Source organism: Mastigoproctus giganteus, chromosome 9, assembly GCF_048544385.1.
Source record: "Mastigoproctus giganteus isolate SK-2022 chromosome 9, ASM4854438v1, whole genome shotgun sequence".
NCBI lineage: Eukaryota > Metazoa > Arthropoda > Arachnida > Uropygi > Thelyphonidae > Mastigoproctus > Mastigoproctus giganteus.
The window spans coordinates 31207947-31216441 of NC_143583.1; positions in this window are offsets into that span (position 1 = coordinate 31207947).

The window sequence follows — 8495 nt, forward strand, 5'->3', positions numbered from 1 at the left end:
TTCGGGGAGAGTTCGACTACCCAGTTGCAACAAGTACCCGATCTGGATTTGGTGGAGTACTTGACTTTAAGTTCACTTTGAATTTCATGTCTAGTGATATGATCAGCAAGGTTCCTGTCATATATTTCCTCAAGGAGGTCATCTTTGGAAATTCCTTTTTCGACATCGAAGATTACAATTGATGGGCCTTTTGGTTTGGGTATCTCAGCGCTAAGACCCAGTTCATTTATCTGTGGGATTTGAATAATGTTTTCTGCATCTTTTTTGGAAGCAGTCTCAATGATGATTCCAGAATTACGGATTTTTCTGAGGCTTTTAATTTTTATGGTTTTCATTTGAGGTTTCAAGTTGGTAGTAACAACCTCCTTGACAGCCTCGCTTGAAGTAAAGCAACCCTCTTGGGTCGCACGAAGGATGACTAGGTTTTGTTCTCTATTCTGTCTGGTGTTGGGAGGGGCAAATAGCTTATCTGCCATTGGTTGGATCCTCTGCGCATCTGAATAGGACCGGGGGCGCTGTGGCATTTCACTTGGTTCCCGGTTCTTGGTCTGGTGATAATCATTAACTGTGATATTCGGTTCACTGTCCATAAGGTGGCAGTCAGTGTGATTGGGAGGATGGGCATTAATTTTTGGCCGCTGTACCATAGCAGCATAGGTTGATTCTGGGATAGGTGTAGGGAGAAGTGCTGGTCGTGTCTGGCGGTTTGATTGTGCTGTCAGATCTGGGAGGAAAGAGTTCTGAGTGCTATGGCTGGTCCAAGCTGGACTGCTGAGGGCCTTTGTCAAAGTATAATTTGTTTCCCTCAGTTGTTCATTGATTGCAATTAGTTGTTCATTCTGTAGTATTAGGTCATGTAACATTTTCTCGAGGGTACCCCAGCAGCCTGTAACTTTTTGGGCAGCTGGCTTGGTTACTCTACTTCCTTCAAAGCGAAGGCAGCATTCCATCATGGACCTGAGGATCATAATTTTCTCCAAGTGAGAGCAATCCTTATCTAGTGAGGACTGCATGGAGTTCAGTTCTTCTTCTAGGTTCTCCCAGAGAGTAGCTGAAGGAGAACAGGTTTTAGTGGATTTCTTGACCTTTTTTTTGGGTTTTAGCCGTTTTCGCTCAGCTGGAGGGGTGGGGTTATTCATATTGGTGTCCACACCCGCGACCTCCTCATCAATAATAATATTGCTATTATTTGGATCCCGTTGCGAGGAAACATCAGTGCCTAACTTAGCTGGTTGTTTGTTGAGCTGTTTAATCAGAGCTGAGTTTGGGCAGGTGTTTTCAAGTAGTTCCTGGTTGCTTGAGGTGTGCCGTGCTCTGCATGAAGGGCGCAATAGCACAACTACGGGAGTACTGTTTCCCGTTTGAGATTCGATTTTTGACATATTTTCTTTAATTTTATTTTTGTTTATTATTACTATTTTATTTATTATCAATTATTTATTATTATTCACCTATTATTATTTATCCATGTATTATAATTATTACTCATTTATTTATTATTATTATTATTATTTTTTGAAGTTGTTCAAAACAGCTAGAATTTATAGCCAATTAGCAGGAAGCTTCTTAATGCCAACTCGAAAAACGTAGGTTCGCTAAGTGAAACAATATGGTGGCGAACAAAGGAGACTGGCGATAAACATGGTAAAAGGTAAAATAAACTGCTAGGATCTAAAATAAAGACGTTGTATGTGAGGTGACCAGTTTAAAGGTTTCCTGGGAGAACTCCGTTCCCAGCCCGTTTCACAGTTTACAGGTTTCACTGCCTCAGTGACACTATCTCTACGGCGACCACGTGGGTTTCCATAGGGAAGATACGACGATATATTTCACTTGCTTGTAAAATGGCCTTCCCACATCAAATAAAAGATAAAATTTTACCTGCAGGTAGAGAAAGCGATGCTGCATCCACTGAAATGGTCGTCACAGTCCAGGGAATTGATAATCCAAAGTAGAATCCGTATTTTATGGGAACACTCTAAACATCGTTGCAACACAGGGAATGAACAGTAGCGCCACCAGCACTGGTTCACCACAATGAAAGCAACGCGGAGATGGGGGAAACCCCTGGTGCCGTAAGACAACAACACACACTTACACTTACACTTACTTACACATAGCCGCAGACCCCTCCTAGTGCCCATGCTAACCACAGTTCACCAAATACAGCGACTACAAAGGGCATGGGAGCATCGAAACTGTACCTTGAGTGATTGGAAGAAGGTCGCCTCGTCCGATGAATCACGTTTCCTGTTACAGCATGTGGACCTGCTCGGTAGCGCAGTGGCAGCGTCATCGTCCTCCCCACGACGGGTGGAAAAGGCCCGGGTTCGAATCCTTTGATGACGAGAGGAACTTTAATGTGCTTTTTTCACTCCGTGGCTGAGTTAGTCCGTCTCAGGCGTAGATTGCAAGATTTTTTTCCCCAGAAACTGGGGTTTTTCGTCCAGCAAAACAGAAAAATCGACCATAGAACATAGGCAATTAACAGACATAAGACACAGCGTGGCAGATGAATTTAATTATTCGGGTGGCCTAAATATAATAGTTTGGTTTTTTTTTTACACCATATGGACTGCCGGGTACGTGTGTGTCATTTACCTCTGGAAGTGATGGAGCCTGGATGCACCGTGGGAAGAAAACAAGCCGATCGCGACGGTGTCATGCTTTGTGCGATTCTGGTGGGATAACCTGGGTCTAGTTATCCATGTGCTGGGCACTGTGGCGTCTAATACCAAAACAAATCGTCGGGTACGATTTGTTTTGGCTGCACGTGGAGGACTAACATTATATTAGGTAGTGGTCTTAATGTTTTGGCTCATCGGTGTATTTATTTCCTATACTCCTATCATTGGTGTACTGACAACCCACTTTTCTCCTGTGGCCTCCTGGAATCGTGGGAACACATAATATACCACTATCTGCTATATGAAGACCTCTGCTGCCTACTGATGGCAACCATCCATTTCAACCGAAGGACCAGGAGCACTATCTTCTGGAATCAAAGGAAACATACAATGCCTTCACAAAATTCGCCCATGACCTGTTTGAGAGACAAAGAACAAGTTTACCACCATAACATAACTCTCCCAAAGGAAAAAAGGAAAAGTCACCACGCATATGCCAAAGGAATGACCATACCAAACTCACCCATAGAAATCAACCACGCCTTCATGACTATGAAACTCGGACGGGATTCCTCCCACAAATGAACCTAACATCTTGGAAACCAAGACTGTTCTAGCCACGATTTTCATACTGGCTATCAACCGACAGCTATTGCCAATGTGCCGTACAGGCGATTTGAGTCAGTACCTTTGCCTGCCACTATTCCTCCCCTTCCTTGATCAGGGGGGGAGAGCAGACGGCATCTCTGTTCCCTCCCATTTCGCCGTCCCCACTTTTCCCTCTGGTGGGGCATGGGCATGCCCCAATGTAACTGCAGTTGTCTTCTGTATCGGCTCCATATTTCTATCTATCTCCCAGTCTTCAGTCTTCTCCCCTACTCTATCTGCACGCAATTGAATGCCCCACACAAACTAAATTCCACAATCTAAAATCAATTTCGCCCACCATTTTTGGCTTTCTTTTAGCGCTTCTCCGCTACGCAACGCGATCACTTTTTTAATTTTTTTATTTAGGTCCTAGCCACTGAAATGTCAGGAAATTAGTTGGAGTAATTTACACTGCCAGAGTAAATCTTAAACTACTGGGTATATACAGAGTAAATCTTAAACTATTCTGCCTCCACGGGGCGAAAGTGGAGCAAAGTCGGGTCTCAGCAGAAGTCTAGTGGCTAAATGGCTAGAAGAACAACGGTACACGACACCACACACTTCAAGATCCATACACTTTTAAATCTCTGGCTTTTACAGTGATCTGTATCACCACAATTTAAACTAGCGGAGATGGGGGAAACCTTTGGTGCCATCTGACCATAAATATACTTTACACTTTTCCTAAACATTGCTGACCAGGTACACCCTTTCATGGCAACGTTCTTCCCCTCTGCCGTCTTTCAGCAGGATAATGCGTCATACCACACTGCCCGGATTGTTCGAGATTGGTTCGCGTAACATGGGGAAAACTTTGAGGTATTGCCCTGGCCTCCAAATTCCCCAGATATCAATCCAAACGAGCATCTGTGGTTTCTGTTAGAACAGCAACTCTGATCTGCTGTGTCTCAATCACGGACCTTACAGAAGTTAAAGGATCTGTTGGTTGCGTGTTGGTATCAGATACCACAAGACACATTTAGAAATCATGTAGCGTCCATGCCTCGCCGGGTACAAGCTGTTTTGGCTGCACGTGGAGGACTCACATCATATAAGGTAGGTAGTCATAATGTTTTGGCTTATCGGTGTATTTATTTACTATACTCCTAGCATTGGTATATATGCAAATCTACATTCATCTATTCTTATATTTAGTAACCCCACAGACCAGGTATTTATTTGTTTCATGATAACTGCCACCAGTCCCTGAAATCGCCAGCACATTTCCGTCCACGCCGGTACTTATTCTAATAGAAGCAGTGAACAATCACTTTCACTGTTGATCTATAAGCGGTGTACCTTGTGAACATGCACAGTGACGCTAAGAAAAATTCTATCCCATTAGCCTTGCCCAATCTCGCCACGGCCGAATTAATTGAGAAGGCTCTCATCATATCCTTCCTCCTATCGCGTCTCTGCAAAATTGCTAAACACTTTCAAATTTAACGCTAACACACGACTTTTTTTCAACATTGACCTGTACTTAGCGATAGCATTAGCATTAGCATTAGCATTAGCATTAGCATTAGTTGAATCATGTGTAAGAAAGAAAGAAAGCATACTGTGTATCAGCCAAAAAAAAAAAAAAAAAAAAGAAAAAATTTCCGATTTTACCCATCCAGTAACTCCAAATGTTTTTGCTGTTCAGAATTAATTTATTTCAGATATCAACTTTCACAACAACAGATGAAATAGTTAAAGAGTCCTGTGCGCTCTTTAGACTGCACAGGCCTCTTTATGTGGCTAACAGTCTTCCAACAGATGGAAGACTGTTACAGCAATAAACTACCCGATAGCTAAATACACTTTCACCCAGCTACTCTGCAACCGTCTTTCCTTCTGTTTGAATTTATACCGCCTCAGCTGCGGAATCTGAGCAAGCAGAAGTATCCCATCAGCATTTAGCTTGCACAAACCATTCAAGGCCTTATACCCCTCAGTCAGATCACCTCGCAGGTGCCTAGTCTCCAGATGTTGATACCTGCAGAAATCAAACCTTCCTTGATAAAAGCACCCCTTGTTCCTCTCACCAATCTTGTTTATACTCTTTGTAGCAAATCTACATCTATCCTAAATAGAGGTTTCCAAACCTGTACACAGTACTCAACGACTGGCCTTACCATTGGCTTACACAAGTGGATAATTACCTCCTTGTCACTGCTAAAAAAATTCCTATATAGCATTGACAAGACTCCGTGACCTGCTCTGGCAGCGAGAATGTGTAGAGAACTTCATATATAACTGCACAATTATCCCCAGGTCTTTTTCATTCTCTCCTTCCCTATGTGTAGTACCACACAGTTCGGACGCTTTTCTTGGGTTACTATTATCCGTATGGAGTACTTTGCATTGCTCACTTTTAAATTTCATTTGCCACTTCTCAGCCCATCTGCCTTAGTTTTCTAGATTCTGTTGCTGTACCACACTTCCTTTACTCTCGGAGATGGGGGAAACCCCTTGGGCCGTTAGACAATGAACACTTTACACTTTACACTTTACTTCCTTTACTCTCATTAACAACCCTGCCAAATTTTGTATCATCTTTAAACTTGGACATTAAACCTGATAAAATCTTAAACCATATCATTTATAAATGCCCAAAAGAACAATGGGCCAAGCACGGAACCCTGGAATACTCCACTAATGACATTAGTCCACGAAGAGCAGTGTCCATTTATTACTACTCTGATCCTTAACTTTATCCATTGCAGCAAATTTCCCTTAATGCCATATAATGCTTCAATTCGTACAGCAGTCTTCCATGGGCAACATGAAGTATATGAAATCAAAATTATTTTTTGTATCCAGAAATCGAAGTTTATGAAATCAAAATTATTTTTTGTATCCAGTTCCTTTGTAACTATATCATAGTATCCAATTAAATTGGTTTGACAAGTCCTCATGTCTTAACAAACCCATGCTGTGTTTGAACTATTACAGCAGTCTTTTCTAGATGATCCGGCAATGCTTCTTTAATTAATGACTCCATTATTTTTCGCGGAAGAATAGTTACACTAACAGGTCTATAAGTATTTGTCTCACCCTTTGAATCCCTCCTCCCTTTGTGAATTGGGGATACATTTGTTATCCATAGACCGGATACATCTCTGGTCTATGGGGTTCTCTCCTGTATCTAAGGATGCTGTCATAATTGCCCCAGGGCTCACATCTGGTTAATATGGGCTTGTCACTCACAGGGTCCTTAGCTGGATATCATCATTCTTCTCTTTCTTGAAGATTCCTTTCTACTTCTCTCTCTCTCTCTCTCTCTCTCTCTCTCTCTCTCTCTCTCTCTCTCTATTTTTTTTTTTTTTTTGGTCTGTGTAGCATAAGCCTCAAAGTGCCTTTTTTATATTTAAATTCAATTTTTTCTCCTCCACTTTGCTCTTCCTGATTACAAAATTATTTAGCTCCCTGTCCGAGTTTAGTAAACTGCTGTTCTCCCTCTTCTTTATAGAAATTCTCATATGTGAGTGTTGATGAAAAATACTCATTTAGTATGTGAGCTGGCTGAGCAGCATCATCAAGAAGCAAACCATGAATATAAATTGATCAATCTGATTCATCCCCTTCTCTCTAGAGTTTTCATAAGTAAAGAAGTCTTTGTTGTTTTTTTTTTTTTTTTTTTTTGCATCCTTTACCAAGGATTTCTCGTAATCAGCCTTCGCTTTCCTAATCTCCGTATCTACCTTAGGCTTCTGTTATATCTACCCTAGGCTTCTGTGTCGCCTGATAATTTATATGAATCCCACGCAATTTTTTTCTCTACGCTGAGACTCAGTAATTCATCTGACATCCATTTAGGTTTAAATCTTGAACAGTATTTCTTAATTGGTATGAAAAACCTAGTACTGTCCAAGATTAAGTCTCTGAAGACCTCCCATTAGAATTCAAGGTTTGTAAAACATCAGTTGATCCCACTATATAGCATTGAAAAACTGTCTGAGACCACTGTAGTCACCTTTCAAAAGCAATGACCCTTCCCTTTACCCTTGATGGCAGTTCCATCTTTAAGTAAATCTCAGGTCAGTGCACTGTGATAAAGGTATCACCTCGTGGTTCCTTTATCTGCAAATTCTTAATATATGAATAATTACTGCTGATAATCAGATCAAGCGTATTACTCCCTCTGGTTACCCATCGAATATATTGCTGTAGAAAACAATCCTCCAATAAATGCAGAAAAGTCTTGCTAGCGTGTGAGTGACCAACGCACAAGTTCCAGTCAATATATGGAAAGTAAAATCCGCTATTACAATAAATTCAGATTTACTGGCCCACTAAGTTTGGTATTGGTTAACGAGAACGTAAAAAAATTTTCGAAGAAGAAATGTGGCTTTGAATAAACGCTCTATGAATCACTCGGAAATCGCTTGATCACTGTAAAGTTTGGCACCTGGTGCCTCCTTCAGAAAGTGTGGTTTTACGGTTTAGTAGACAATGTTATAGCAGGATTGACTGTCTGCTTCAATGCTGTTAAGCAGCTGGCAGAAAAATTAAATTTCTTGTGGAAATATCTCACCATGTCTGAAAGTGATATGGAGAGAAAAGCTTTATCTTTATCAGAGCAATATCTTGCTGACCTTAACGGTGATGACTTTGGAAAAGAAATGCATCATTTACCCTCAATACATAAAGCAAATTTTGTAAATGCACACTTAAAGCCATTAGATCTGTTGAACTTGTTAACAGAATGCAGATTTGGTGTCTGTTTCCAAATGTTTCGTTGGTTTGGTTTTTTTTTTTTTTTTTTAGGAGCATTAGCAACTAAGGCCATATTGCTCCGGGATATGCAGTGGTCATTCCTTGACCTTTCCACATCCTCCGTATTTGGTGGTCACGGGCTTGAACCCCGGTCTAACCAAGAAGCGTGTGCTACGCACTGCTGCTCCTTCCCACTTGGCTACGGAGGCGCCCCAAATGTTTGTGTTAGCTTAAGAATACAGTACTAACAATTCCAGCAACAATTATGCAGAGAGGTCATTTAGCAAACTCAAGTTGATTAAGAATTATTTAAAGTCAACAATGTCTCAGGAACGTCTTGTGGATTTGGCCAGGCTAAGTATTGAATCTAACATTGCCAGAACAATTAATTTTCATGCTATGATTCGAAAAATTTTTCACAAAAAAAAAGACCAGGAAAACTTTTTTTTAAAGTAAATACTAAGCCTATCTATCTTTTTTAAAACTTTTTACTAATAATTATGTCTTCTGATGATC